This window comes from Ambystoma mexicanum, chromosome 3q (genome assembly GCF_040938575.1).
Source record: "Ambystoma mexicanum isolate Mex_15411 chromosome 3q, UKY_AmexF1_1, whole genome shotgun sequence".
NCBI classification, from domain to species: domain Eukaryota; kingdom Metazoa; phylum Chordata; class Amphibia; order Caudata; family Ambystomatidae; genus Ambystoma; species Ambystoma mexicanum.
In genome coordinates this window covers 1,106,892,528-1,106,907,793 of record NC_090926.1, presented here as the reverse complement: position 1 = coordinate 1,106,907,793, position 15,266 = coordinate 1,106,892,528, and the positions used below count along the sequence as shown (strand labels likewise).

Sequence of the window (15,266 nt, the reverse complement as noted above, 5' to 3'; positions counted from 1 at the left end):
CAGTCTCTCCTCCTGCTTCCGGATCTACTAGTATTTTTTACCTTTTTGTCTTGTCTGCGCCCTCACACCTGTGGGTTTATGGTTGCGCTATATAAATGTAATAAATTAAAGTAAAGTAAAGTGTGTTCGGTTTCCTAGCTTCCCTGAGTATGTCCATGCACCTCTGAGGGAGCTGTAGGTGTCCAAACTCTATGACCTCAGGAGCCAAGCTGCTAAGTTCAGAGTTGTGGGCATGGGTGTAGGGTCCCCCCCCCTGTCCTGAGACAACATGTTTTACGGGCAGGGTAGTTCACTGGTGGGGAGAGGGACATTTCCATCAGGTGAGCGAACCAGGGTTGGCGGGCCCACATGGGGGCCACCAGTATCATGGTAACTGGTTCCTGGCGCATTTTGTGCACTATCTTGTTGAGAAGGGTAGACGGGGGGGAAAAGCGTAGACAAATTTCCCTGACCAGGTTATCCAGAGACCGTTCCCCTTGGATCGGTTCTGGGGGTACCTGGAGGAGTAGTCTTGGCATTGGGTGTTTCTCCTGAGTAGCGAACAGGTCGATCTCTGGGAAACCCCATTCTGTGAAGACGCTGGGAAACAATATCTTCGTGTAGCCGCCATTCGTATTCTTTGGGCAGAAGGAAATCTCTTCTGAGCACGTCTGTCAGAAGATTGAGTTCCCCTGGAACATGTTGGGACAACAGCAACATCTTGTGTTCGAGAGCCCATATCCAAATGTTCTGGGACAGCTTAGATAGCCCTGGAGAGTGAGTGCCCCCCTGTTTGTTCAGGTAATACATGGCTGTAGTGCTGTCCGTTAGGATCAGCGCTGTCTTCCCTTGTAGTTGCACCTGAAAGGCCTTCAAAGCCTTGAACACTGCTAATAGCTCCAATATGGTTGGACGCTACTTGAGGGGACCATACTCCATGCGCTGTCTGCTGAAGCAGGTGAGCCCCCCACCCCATGAAAGATGAGTCTGTAGTGAGAGTGGCTTCCACTGCAGGGTTGGTGAAGGTCTTCCCCTTCAACAGGTTTTCTCTTGACCACCACTGCAGAGAGAGAACGATGGCTGGCGAGACAACTACCAGATCTTCCCATTGTCCGCTGGCCTGACACCACTGGCTGTTGAGCCACTCTTGTATGGGACACATGCACAGCCGCGCGTGGGGAACCAAGTATATGCATGACCCCATCATTCCTAGCACACGCATGGCCTTGCGCACCGTCACCTCCCAACTGGCCACAGATTGAGGGATCTGAAAAAGCATGTTCTGAACCCTCTCATTGGAGGGGAAGACGAGACCGTCTTCCGTCCGAATGAGAGCTCCCAGAAATTGTTCTGTTTGACTGGGGACTAGACTGGATTTCTCTTCGTTGATTAAGAAAACCAGACTGAAGAGAAGATCTACTGTTTTTTGGGTGTTCGAAAAACATGTGTCAAATGAGTCCCCCGTGATGAGCCAGTCATCGAGGTAAGGGTAAATTGGGACCGACAGTCTGCGCACGTGTGCTGCAGCCACTGCCAGGACTTTGGTAAATACCCTTGGCGCTGAGGCGATGCCGAAGGGGAGTACCTTGAATTGGTAATGCCTGTCCTCTATCATGAACCTTAGATATTTCCTGTGCGCTGGCAACATTGAAATATGAAAGTATGCATCTTTCATGTCCAATGTTGCCATGTAGTTCCCCCTGTTTCAGCAATGGGATCACCTCCTGTAGTGTTACCATGCAAAACTTCTGGGGTTTTATGGCGCATGGTGAGGTCCTTTTTGGGTACAAGGAAGTACACTGAATAAATAACCTAGTTTACCTGAAGAATAGGGAAGGCTTCTATGGCGTCCTTTCCCAGCAATGCTTCCACCTCTTCATTCAGGATCTCCAGATGGTCAGGTGAAAGGTGCTGTGAGCGCGGCGGTCTGAATTATGGAGGTCGGGCGAATCCCACGCAGTACCCGTGGGTGACCGTCTTTATGACCCACTGGTCTGAAGTTATCCCCTCCCATGCCATGAGGAAAGACGTTAATCGCCCCCCGACCGGGGTGACATGGTAGGGAAACTGGATCTGGTGGTTATTTTACTTGCCCTCGAAAGGACAGCTGAGATTTATTACCTCTCTGGGGGGAAGGTTTCTGTGCGATCTGTTGCAGTGACTTAAGAGTCTCATGCTCTTTCTTAGCTGTTTCCAAGGCCTCATCCACCGCTTTCCCGAAGAGGTTAGATTCCTCAATGGGCTTATTGATGAGGGAGGCTTGTGTTTCCGGCTTAATACCTGAAGTACGCAGCCAGGCGTGTCTTTTAAGTAGGGTCCCTTGGGCCAGAGACCTGCCTGCTGTTTCCGCAGTGTCCAGGGTGTTTTTGATCACATGCTGGTTAACTTGTTTTCCCTCGATTACAATTGAGAGAAGCTTGGATTTGGCGAGTTCAGGAACCTCTTGAAGGCTTTCCTGGAGCAGGTTCCACTGAGCGTCGGCATAGCTTGCCAATAGTGTGGTATTATTAGCAATCCGCATAGTGTATGCGGCAGCCGAAGTGACTCATTTGCCTAGAGCATACAGTCTTTTGGATTCCTTGTCCGGAGGTGCTTCCCCCGTGGCAAGGGGTACTCCTGCCCTTTTCCGGGTGGTAGTCACTACCAATGAATCTGAGCTGGCGTGCCCTCTGATGTATAGAGGGTCGGAAGGGGAAGGGCGAAATAGTTTTTTCCACTCTTGGGTTCACTGCCAGAGTTTGAGCTGGTGATACCAATGAGGGGGACAACCTTCTCTTGATAGAATTAAGGAGGGGGGGTGGCTTGGCTAGATGGAGGCTTCTCCTTAAGGATATCCTTTACAAAATCCTGCTCAGGCACATCCTCTTGGTGGAGATTTGAAAGTGTTCAGCTGCTTTTTTCAACATGGAGTTGAGGGCCATTTGGTCATCTACAGGTGAGGCCTGGCGAGCCGGAGTGGACGGAGGAGAATCTAGGCACAAAACATCAGTGTCCTGATCTTGCTGTGTCCATGGGTCTGTTCCTTCCTGCTGGGTTTCTTCCCAGTTGTCTGTGGTACCCTGCTGTTCCTCCTCATAATTCTGCAGAAATGAAGCTTCTTCCTCTTCATTATAAATGTCCCTATATGTGTCCATGTGGACAATGTCTTCCTGCTGGACGGGGACAGAAGACTGATCTTCTTGAAAATGAGATGGAAAATGGAGGTTAAGCTCTACCCGAGACCTTTTTGGAGATGGATGATCAGAAAAACTGATAATCTTCTCCAGCCGATCCATACACCCTTCGAATTTCTGTCTAGTCCATTTAGAGGACCCAGGCGGGCCTACGGGTGGAAAAACGTCATTTTCCGTCCTACGGTGTCGGAAAGAGGCTCTTGACTATCTTCATACGAATCGTCAGAATCGGGATCCCTAGCGGCATCTGAAGATTTTTCTGCTGCTTGTCCCATGACTTTAGGCGGAACCGGGGTAAGATCCACCGCCGCCGTAATTCTTTCGATGCAGTCTTCGATAATCGCCGAATCGGCGTGAGACAGTTGTTCCGATGGTCTATCAGTAGGTGTATTACCTTCCGTGGCGCTAGAGGGCCTAGCCATTGGTTTCTCAGGTAGAGGCCTAGTCGTAGTTTTCGGGCCTACCGCAGCCTTCGGGACCGTTGCAGCGTTGGATTTCCGCGCTTCCACATGTGAAGTTTTAGGAGTAGCACCCTTACATAATTTTGGTTGCCCAGTTGCAAGACGCTGCTGCAGATGCGGGGAAGGCTTTGGATCTGAGGAAACCATCAAAATTCGGCAACCCTGTTGGCGCTTTCACCTTTTCCGATGAAGACGTCGAAAACGGTGTAGGGGTTGTCTTCTTAGTGTGATGCGTTTGTACACCCCTGTCGCCAGGCGTTGTCCCTGTAGCGAGACCAGAGTCAGGCCTTAAAGGGTCGGGGACAGGCGTGGCGGACCTAGAAATGTTCGCCTCGAGGTCTATAACATCTGCAACAGACGTTTGGTCATCCGAGGGGCCTCTGTCACCGTCAGCGGTTGTGGCGGTGGGGCAAAGGGGTTCCAACCGCGACATACCGTATGCGGCCCACCGCTTTACATGGCGCTCCTTAAGGGTCTTAGGCCGAAGTAGTATGCAGGCCGCACACCGCTTTTCGTCATGCTCTAGGTGGAGACAGGCGTTGCACGTCCTGTGTTCATCCTTCCAAGGATATCTGACCCTACACTTAGGGCAGAATCTAAAAGGAGTCCTTCCCATAGCTAAAGCGAAAGATGACCAGACCAAAAGGGTAAAGAGGGGAAAGGAGGAAAGACATACCGACAATATGGCCACCCCGATCCCACTCTCCCTACTGTACAGGTCGGCCAGAGGGCCCGACCACGTGGAAAATCCCGCCGCCGGATTTTAGGCGCCGATCCACAGCGGTAGATGAATCCCCCACAGTCTTCGTCGAAGATGTTCTTGTGACCGAAGTGACTTAACGGGGAATAACTGACAAGTCGGTATAAGATAAACAATGTCTCTTTTGTAAGAGCTCCGCTAGAAGGCGACCAGTTATCTGGGCGTAAAAAAACAATCTGAGGGACCTCGGCGCATGAGGGATTTTGGGTACACTACACGTCACGATAGGGATAGTGTTACAGACACGCCTATGCAGACGTCCCCTTTCGGTCCCCGAAAGACGAGATGCAATACTTTGCTGTTACCACTGGATGTCGGACTATATGCACAGCATGTGATTCTAAGCAGATTAACAAGCATCAGAATGATTACACAGCACTATACCAATCATCTTTCTCTCAGTGTGATGTTAACTTCGACAATGTGGCTCTATCCTATCACTTTTCTTTTGATAGAGATGACCTACAATGCATAACAAAATTGAGCTCTTTGAGGGCCCCGGGGCCAGATGGTCTGGCCAATAACATCCTCAAAAAACATCCTGAATTATGGGCAAATATTTTGTATCCAATTTATCAGAAAGTTTAACAAACAGGACAGATTCCAACTTCATAGAGAAAGTAATTCCTCTCTTTAAGAAAGGTGATAGGTGTAGCTCGGTCGCTTATAGACCAATTGCTTTGCTGGACTCACCAGTGAAGATTTTTTAGGATTGCTATTAAAGGACTAATACATTGCAAGAGGAGAAAAACCTCAGAGATCCTTATCAAACAGGATTTATTTCTGGTTTAGGGACTGGTATTAACCTACTTGCCATAAATGCAATAAAAGCAAATGAACAGTTCAGGAAGCAATCTCTATATATGACATTTGTAGACTTTCGTAGGCCCTTTGATTCGGTGCCACAAGAACAGCTGTTCAAAAAATTGTTAGATGCCCAATGCACATTCTGAAATGTATATACAAGCTCCAAACACACACAACCATACAGATCCGCCTGACAACAACTGGGGTACTCTTTGCCCCAATAAAAACAGATCACGGATTAAAACAGGGCTGCAATTTTGCTTTGGCACTTTTAAATTTTTATTGCCGATATAGGTCACTGTTTTTCTGGTATAACTTCTGACTCTCCAAAATTGGGTAACCTTATAGTGAAATGGCTACTCTATGCGGACGACTTTGTCATGATGTCAAAAACTCCTCATGGGTTGCAGGCAAGGTTAAATGCTTTGGTTTATAGACTTATGCAGTTGCAAATAGATTCACAATTAATACCACCAAAACTGAAATAATACACTTTGGCCGTGCCAGTAAAAATGGGAAAACCAAAACGTGGCGTCTTCAGAACAAGGCTCTGCCAGTGGTTACAGAATAAATTTATTTGGATTTAAGCATCAATAACCATTAATATGATCTGCCATATCAAGAGAAACAGAGACAAGTTAGACTCAGTTATATCTCAAGCAAATTAATAATGGAAAATATGGAAAAATTTCAACCACACCTCTGCTCACATACGATAAGCAGAAGTTAACACCAATCCTATTGTACAGTGCGGAATCAAAAGCTGTTAAACCCCATCAGTTTTGGCAGAAATATGTGACCAAGTACTGGAATTCAGTTCTGAAGTTACCAAATTTGCAACCTTAACCCGTTGTAAGGTACGAGCTAGGTCTCTTATTGTATGGAATGTATATGTGGAAATTGTGTCTATTATATCGCAAATGCATGCTTGTAAGACAGTCTATTGATTTACTATCTGTTGTGTATGGCTTGGCTTTGCAGAAGGAATGTTGTGATGTCATGTGTAGTGTTTATGCCCGAGTGTTGGAATGCATGTGTGAATGTTCGAACCTGGTCTGTTGGTCAGCCAGAGGCCTGGGTGATGGGCTGCCAGTGTTTTACCTTATGTCATAAATGTAATTTATATGTAACGTATGAAGTTGGCAATAAACCTAGCGAATCAACCTAAGAAGGCTGGGACCTACATCATTTCATTGGAGACGAGCGGGTCTTTTAAAGAAGGATCTACGCGTGGAACAGTTGGAGAACCTGCTGCGGGGGGTGCAGAAGGGATGGCAAGAGGGCAAACACTGCCCCCAAAGAAAAACAAGTAAAGCCCATCACCCAGGGCAGGAAGGGGAAGGAGAAGAGTTTTCCCGTAAAGTGGAGATGGGTATGGTCCCCAAATGCCAGAGAGGAGTACAGTGTGAAGTTCAGTGTGGACGTGGGCTGATGTAGTATCTTGTGCCCTGTCGGCTGTTCCATTAGCAGGAGAAGTCAGGGAGCCGGATCTCATAAGCGGGAGAGGGTGCAATGTTCTGCTCCCGGTGGAGCAACATCCAGGTCTTTAACAGGATTATTTTCGGGAGACCGCATAACCCCAAGTGATCACTGCCATATTGGTGATTTAAATTAACGGGGACTGTTGGAACCAAGTCCACTGGGTCCATTGATAAGTGTACGGCATACAGGGGTTGCTTGTACTTAATGATGTGAGTGCTGCACAGTTCCGGATGACGGTTGGGAGAGACATGATCCGTCCTAGTGTTATGGTGACATCATGGTGATACAGGCGGAGTTGGCAAAAGCATGGAACCCCCACGGAGCTCCAGGTTCTCTTACCTGTTGATGGGTTGGCGCTGCGAGCCGCACGCTTTCCTTTAAATGAGCACTGTGATTGCAAACAAGGATACGGGATCTTTTGAGAAAAGGACCTTGCAACCTCCACGACGTGACAAGGAAGTTAATGGTAGTGAAGCCAAACTCTTAAATATACGCTACAATCAATGTGAGGCTGTCACTCCGTAGCAGTTCAAGGAAGAAGAGCGGGATATGTAAGGAGTGGTTGTGCTGAGATCTGCTGGACTGCATTGGAGAAGACACAGACTGGTTAAAGGGAACCGCAGTGGTAGGACTGGATATGTGATATGAAGCTCTATGGAGTTGCGGAGCATCATTTTTGATTGTCTGTCCATGCCAGTTCCAATCCAAAACCGAATCTGGTACTTGTTTGGTCCGTCATGGGACAGATCCGGTGTTGCTATGACATATTCTGTATTTTTTTTTGTTGGCGGAATGTCGAACCTGCAATATTGTATCCTTTATTCCTGGTTGGCAAGGGTACAAGTGTTTGGCATATGGTTGCAGGGATTAACGTCTTTGAGAATTTCCGTCTATAGGTCTACAGACCATTGAGGCAATACTATGAATGTAATTGTGAGGGAAAGTTCTAAAAGCTATTCGGTTACTGGGAGAGCTGCAAACAGCGTGTGGTTGCGTATTCAAGAGTTAACTCCTTTGAGGAATTGCAGCTGGTAGGTTGCTCATTGCAACATGGTTATGTACTTGGAGGGTTATGTAGGATGAAGCATGGTTGTTTTTGTTGGTGCTTCTTTAAATAACGTATGGGTATGGATGGAGCATATCTGGTACTTGTTACCAAATAAAACAGCTAGTTTTAGTAGTTGTGATGCTTGTCATGTTGACTAGAATTAACTGTTTGATGATTTTCAGTGCTTAAGTCACATAATTGTGACATGGACTTTTAGGATTGGATTTGGGTCGGGTTCATGGCATCTAATGTTTTAGAGACTAGATGTAACTGAGGATTTTCAGCATTTAGGCCGCTAAATTACGACATGAACTTTTAGTGGTGGATTTGTTCCGAGCTTCATGATATATATTGTGTCATTTAAGAAATGCATCAAATCAAATGTAAACTGCATACTGAAATATGTGATGTATGGTGTACAGTATGGAAGATCTGTATTGCTCCGGGGGTTTAGCGAGATTGGGGGTAGCGCCTTCAATTATCTCTTATGGGTATGGATACGATTGGCTGGTGATTGTGGGGGTAGCGCCTCCCATGTGTTTGGTTTTGGGTGAAGTTTATTATAAGTATGGTTTTGCTGATGGTGTGAGTGCCAGATCAGCATGTCTTATCTATCATGTGGTTGCTGGGGGTAGCGCCTTCAGCCCAATATTCAGTATGGATGTGGATGGGTATGCCACCAGGGTATCTGGGAGGTAGTGCAACATAGTATGCTATATGGGGCTGCGCCTCCAGTATAGTATGGGTGTGACTGCAACATAAGTCACGCATGGTTAGGGGTATGTTTGTACGGGTGGTAGCGCCCCCAGTTTTAGTATGGGCATGTCTCTGGTATTAGGCATTGCATGGTCACACATTACCCTGACTTTGTGGTTATTCACCACAAACAAGTTATTTTTTCTGCTCTGTGCACATGCGGCTGTGTTTAGCTGTACTATGTGCGCCTCTGACTCTTTCCACCCTCATCAGGGTCCGGAGTGTGACAGTGATATTGGTTGTTGGTCTTGATGTGCCTGGCCAGCGCATCGGGTATGAGGTGAGTGGTAGAGTCTCAGAGCATGTGTTGTCTGCTAGCCCTGATGATGGGAGTCGGTGTGAATTGGGTATGTTGGTGTGTGTGGAGGTGTGTTGTGTGATGTCTTGTGTGTTGTCGGAAGAGGGGAGGTGTGTTGTGTAATGCTTTGCTGTGTGTGATGTGCCAATTTAAAGGGAGGAGATGTATTGTGTATGGATTGGCTTTGCAGAAGGAATGTTGTGATGTTATGTGGAGTGTTTATGCCTGAGTGTTGGAATGCATGTGCAAATGTTCTAAACTGCTCAGTTGGTCAGCCAGAGGCCTGGGTGATGGGCTGCCAGTGTTTTACCTTATGTCCTAAATGTAATGTAATTTATGAAGCTGGCAATAAACCTAGTGAATCAACCTGAGAAGGCTGGGACCCCCATCATTTCACAATGGAGATCTAAAATTCAGAATGTTATGAAAGAGGCATAAATGTCTCTTGAATTATTGCTTACGAACCCAGGCAAAGCCAAAAAGAAACAATGGCAAATGGACTGGATCACACAAAGAAAACAATGTATGCGATACAAAGATTTTCAATTGAACCCAAATAGTATAAAGAAATGTGGGGTTCTTCCAATGTAATTGTTAAAATCTCCTAGCATGGCATATAGATCCGGTTTCATGCGCTTCAGGTTCAACCGGTGGTATACAAATGAGATTATGTATAGGTGCAAAATGGGCTCTCAAGTAGATAAGTGTTGCTTCCGTCAACAAAAAAACGTGAAACGCTGAAACATTTAATCACAGATTGTGCTGAACTATTGAAAGAACGAATAAGATACTTAAATATTTACTACCTTTTGAAATACTGACAGCAAATGATTTGTGGTCAAGATTATTTCACACAGAGAATCTATCTGTGGGCTTTTCTTTTGTGAACATTTTGAAGAATTTGAAATTGGAATTCGTAGAGTATTAAGGCCGAATAAATTCAGATAAAGGAAAAGACAGTGGTTGATTAGATATACTGACCATATTAACTTCAGTTGAGTCAATGTCACTAAGCAAATGTCTTTTGAGTAATTTTCCTTTTCTTTTCCTCACCTTTTTAATATCTTTTACATGTATTTTGTATGTATATTTTGTGAATATTTTAATGTGATAAAATATTGAAAAGTAGATTTTTTTATGAGCTATATCAATAAAAAAAGGAAAAAAAAACATAGTTCAGGTCTTGCTACGCAAGATAATCAAGCAAAGGGGAAACTTTTTGGATGGAGAATGTCCTCTGAAATTTAAATTAGGAAAATGGTTGTTGCACCTGCTATACTAAAATTACAAATGTATCACAAACCCATAGTCCTAGTAAGGCATTTTTTAAAACTTCAGTAGGCTTTCACAAATTGGGTTGATAGTGACAGTTAATCTTTTTAGCTGCTCTCCCTCCATTTCTAATGACAGCCACATTTGTTGCTTTTGTTTTTGAACTCATCCTGACTTTCCAGTGAAGTGAAGCCTTCAGCTTCACTCCACTGCACCCTTTTCTGGGTACATATCTATTTTTTGGGTAACATTTTGTCATTGCACAATGCAGTGAAATGAGGGTTCTTTTGTATGACCCTAGCCTACATTCAAATTTGTTACATTTGGATGTTCTGGAAGACATGCTGGTGGCAGCAGTTGTATTTGGACTATTTTTGCAATACATTTCGTTAGCCCTACCACATTTACTGTGTGTGTCTACTAAGTGTGTGTGTGTTCCCAGGATGTGAGCTGGGACTGTCTGGACCCAATACACATACTGGTGCCTGCGAGTCTGGAGCGCATGCTTGCATGAAAACCCCAGTGGTCCTTGATTGGACAACTGCTGGTGTTGTGATGAATCAGTAATGATTCCCCCCAAAACCTCGACCTGGGACCTTCCTCATGTGGCCAGGGGAAGGCAGACGCTTCCCGATCCAGATCCTGAAGGTGGTGTTCTGCGGGAGGATCACATGGGGGAGGGAACAGGTCAGGAGGAAGGGGACACTCCCCTGTTTAACTTCTCCCAAAACCCTAATCTGTTGATAACTTGATGTAAAGTAGAAAGAGTTAGAAAAACGAACTTTGTTGGCAGGGATCTCAAAGTGCCATAGTTCCCGCAGTACTGGGACGAGGAAGAGAAATGCAGAGGAACACTACTGTGGGAGCGATCCAATTAGTGCAAATTACCTACACCTGAAGGGGGCCGGGAGGCTTAAAAAGCCCCCTCAGGTGCAGGCATTAGAGAGAGAGAAGCAGAGCAGTGGAAGAAGCAGCAACGCAAGCCGAGTTTGAAGCTAATAGGGAAGTCTGTGGCAAGAAAAGGTGCCGGGACCACAAACGCCAGAAGCTATGTCGTGTCCTAAGAGCCTACGATTCTCCTTGTTGCAGAGGTTGATCAGCGGGAAGCGGGGGGAGATGCACACCCAATGAAATTTCTTTGTGCAGTGTTTGCGCAGCGGGAAGCAGCAGTAGCAAAGGAAGTGTTCCTTGTTTGGAGGTTCCAGGTGGCAGGGTTGCACCTGGCCCTCTCAGGAGCAGAGGAGGCTCAAATCCTCAGTGGAATGAGCAGAGGAGGACCATAGGAAGCGCTCCACCTGAACGAGGAGCCAGAAGTACCGAAGCCCTGCAAACACAGAGGGGAGCGTAATCGAACGACTTACCTAGTGAGTTCACAGCTTGCAAGTGACTCCGGAGCGCTCCAACGCTCTCCGCGTGTTCATGGCAGGCTGCTGCTTTACTCGCGAATGAGTGAAACAGTAGCAGTAATTTTGAATACCAAACTATATGAAACAAAATGTGGTGCTTGTTCAAACGAAATGACTGTATAAATAAGCACATGAGTGTGGAAATCCCAAGAACCCCATGGGAAAGAGGTAATGGTCCAAAAGCTTACAAGCAATACTCAAGCCAAGAGTATATTACCAACTAACAATACCAATGCAACAAACGGTGCTCAAGGAAAGAGGGGAAGATGGAGAGGATTAATGATTGTGAGACTTTCTGCTCATTTGTTAAGACACACAGATCTTCAGGTGATAGAAACCTACATTGCCAAAGCCAAGGTAGAGGAAACGTGAGACTACCTATTGGTCATTATTTGGTTGTTGGTACAAAGGGGAAAGAAATGTGGCAAACGGGCTGCCCTTCTGGAGAAGGTTATCCAGAGGGAGAGGAGCATAGTTGCCAAGAAGTCTTAAAAGAGCACTAATGAAGTTCCTTATTTTCCCTGCAACTTGTTGAAAGTTTGATGTTAAAGAAGCCTAATGAAGTTGTTGTTTTCCAAGTTGGAAGTTACGACTGAAGCACTTTTCTCTTCTTGTTGTTGAAGTAGACGGGCAGGGAAGTTCACCCGTAGGGCAAGAAGTTGTTGACTAAAAGAGCCTTGCAAAGGAAGGAGCCAGATAGTTGATGCAAACGCTGAACTGTGGTTCTCACAACAACTCATGTTGGCTGAAAACATTTGAAGAATTGTGAAGGCCTTTAAACCAAAATTGCAGTAAACCATCCTGGCAAAGACATTATTTGTTGCTTCAAAGGTGAAACCGGTTCTTACTCAAGGAAGAGTCAGAATATTTTTTTTTTCTTTCTGAAACCACAAGTCATGACAATGTTGGGAAGGAGCTAGCGCCTTGCTGCACCCCTCAAGCGCTTTACAATGAGGCAAGACTTCTAAGCACTATAGCACTCAGAAAGCTTTTTTCATGCAAAAATAATCACACACGCGTGGCAGTCACTAAATAAAGATTGTTAGGATTGAAATCTAAGTGCAAACAACTATGTAGATGGATTTATATGTAAAACAGTTGTACATTGTATCTAAGCTTTGTGTAAAACACACAGTAAAGAGCAGGCTCTCTGCCAAAGAGGAATGTGCTTGCGCTAAGAATAGATTGCATAGCTCGTGTGCGGTGTTGCGTCACTGAATCTAAGGCTGGAAGAGAGAACGAAATGGATGAGCAACTGTTCCTGTCAATCACAGGCCAATGGGGATTCAGCACGACAGAGAATTAGAAAAGTGTTTTTCTGTAGGAATTGCTGGACCAGATCAAATATAAGTTTGAGTTAAGTGCTGAGGGAATGGCGTGAAGATGTGTTTATGTATGAATGTTTATAACATAGTAAATTATGCTAAATAAGAGCAACAAAGTATTCCTGCTAATGCAGCATTATGTAAAGTAGGGAACCTGGCCATGCAACACTGGAGACACTGCATCATCCCTTGTATGGCAAGAAGAACACGTTTGGAGGAGCTCTGCTGGTATCCAGTGACCAAGTGAAGGGTATATAAGCCCCAGGCACAGCACCAGTATCCAGAGGACCTGGGAGGGAGCCAGCGACGACAGAATGATGGCCTCAAATGGCAGAGTCCTCTGCCATTTCCCCAATCCTCATGAGCTGTAAAGATTAAAGTCTTGTTATCATCTGCAAGACAGACTCATGGCTTTTGATTCCCTAGAGGGGTGCATTTACTCTGGTTTATGGTGATTATAGGTCCCCTGTATTTTAGGGGCGCCCCTGTAAAATGGGGCTCGCTTTCAACAACTACCTTGACCAAGGCCATTGTTGTTGCTTCCTTGGAGAAGACAAATGTGAGACGGTTCTTATTCCAGAGTGTGAACTTGTGAATTCTTGAGATACTTTATTGAAGCAACAGAACTTACGCAATTGAGCACAAACCTTAAGAACTATATTGGAACTTTGTGCTAAACGGGATTTCCTTCTTTCTTTTGGACTGTTGAGAAAAACTCTTGTTCAGATCTGGGGAAGGGGAACTCATCCATGTTATGAAAGATATTGATCATATTGTGAAGCAGATCAAATATTATATTGAAATGAACTGCCATGCATTTCCTTTTTTCTTTATTTGTTGTATAAGTGTGACGGTCAGATATCCTTGTTATAGTGTTTTCTTTAGTTTATTTTAGGCAGGGAAATCCTCTTCAGGGTAGGGATAGTGAGGCGTTTATCCAACCTATTCAAATAAAATGGCTAAAGTTGAAAACTCTTGACAAAAGTGGGCCTGCACTTGAGCGAGCTGCATTCTTCAACTGCAACATGTTGCACTCGTGATTTTAACGAATGGAAAATAGAAAATAACATTTATGTATAACGAAGAAAATACCGATTTTTGTATTGTATTTGGGGTTCCCCAATGACCCCCGTTTCCTTTTGTTTATATTCACACCCCAAGACCCTCTCCGTTTAAATTTTAAATGTTTAGACATAAAAGTTATTCGTTATTATCCATTCGACAAAATCACTGCATACAGACCGGGAATTCATTCTAACCTGCAACTCCTGGGCACCAAGGTCCGGAGGAAACTGCGGGAAATACAACCTCTGAAAACCTGCTAAGGCTCAAGAGAAACCACAGTACGGGGTGACCTACAGGTGTACTTACCTGAAGCTCCAATACCCCTTTTAAACGTTTTCTTAAATTTCAAAATAGTTTGGCTTTCTCATTGCTTTTTCACGCATGCACTCTGAACACTGAGGACAGTTTCATTCACTAGAATAGACACTTACCTGACTTCCGGAACTGATTTACCATCACAAAACCCTCCTCCTAATTTTTTCTTGCCTAACAAATCTACTTGGAACTTTGTGAACTTTCAGGGCACAAGGCTCTAGTCAACTTAAGTTTGTACTTCTAAAGTTAGGGTTGTTATCTTGTGAACTGCCATTACTAATCTAACCATAACCATTCCTTTCAGTATTGTGTGGTGAGGGTATTGTGATTTCATTACAGTGGCTACTGGGACTTTTATTATTAGTTTGTGTAATATTACTACCTATTATAGTCATTTTTATAATGTTTGCTTGCCCATAAATATAGTATTTTAACTACTTGTCTAATTTTAATCCTTGATTACTTACCTTGTAGATTCATTGTGGACCCTTGCCCAGGCTCGCCCCTTCCTGATACTTAGCATTGACCTCTCTCCATGCTACCTTGATTGGTTTGGCTACAGCTCTCAGAGTTGTCCCGGTTCACTAACTAGGCAGTTCTCCTATAAATCTGTCCACCAAGTCAGAGTATAAAAATCCAGTCCCAACAGTGACGTTACCCGTTTTGCTTGTTGCCCATCTTCACTAACAAGTTACCCTCGGAATTGATCCACCACCATACTTTCATAGCAGAACTGATCACTATTAAAATATTGTCCAAAAATAAAATTGCAATACCCTTCTGACAGAGAGTTGAGACTTTTAGGTAGCACACAGACCCCTAGAGACATAACTTTCTTCACAAGGAATAAAAGGTGCTCTGGGGTCAAGGGCCTCCCAAATGAAGGTTTAAGATGTGAGAAAACATTAGTCATCACATACATGAAGAAGGCATGGTCACAGATCTGCATTCATTCAAGGCCTTTTCTTAAACATGCCTCCTTTCAGAGTGCATGGGAGGGAGCCCTGATATTGCAATACTTGGGAGAAGTACTTTACGGGCCTGCAGGTGCACCACACAGGAGTTAAAGATAGTCACATGGCCGCATTTGGAAGGGGTCCTAGCGAGCCAGGATTTAGA

The 15,266-nt window shown here is 44.9% G+C and overlaps 1 protein-coding gene across 3 annotated transcripts in view; it reads right to left on the bottom strand.

Annotated features, from left to right (window-relative positions):
* Positions 1–15,266, bottom strand: part of STXBP2 (syntaxin binding protein 2) — a 669,892-nt gene that overhangs the window by 350,560 nt on the left and 304,066 nt on the right. The gene's annotated exons all lie outside the window — the stretch shown is intronic.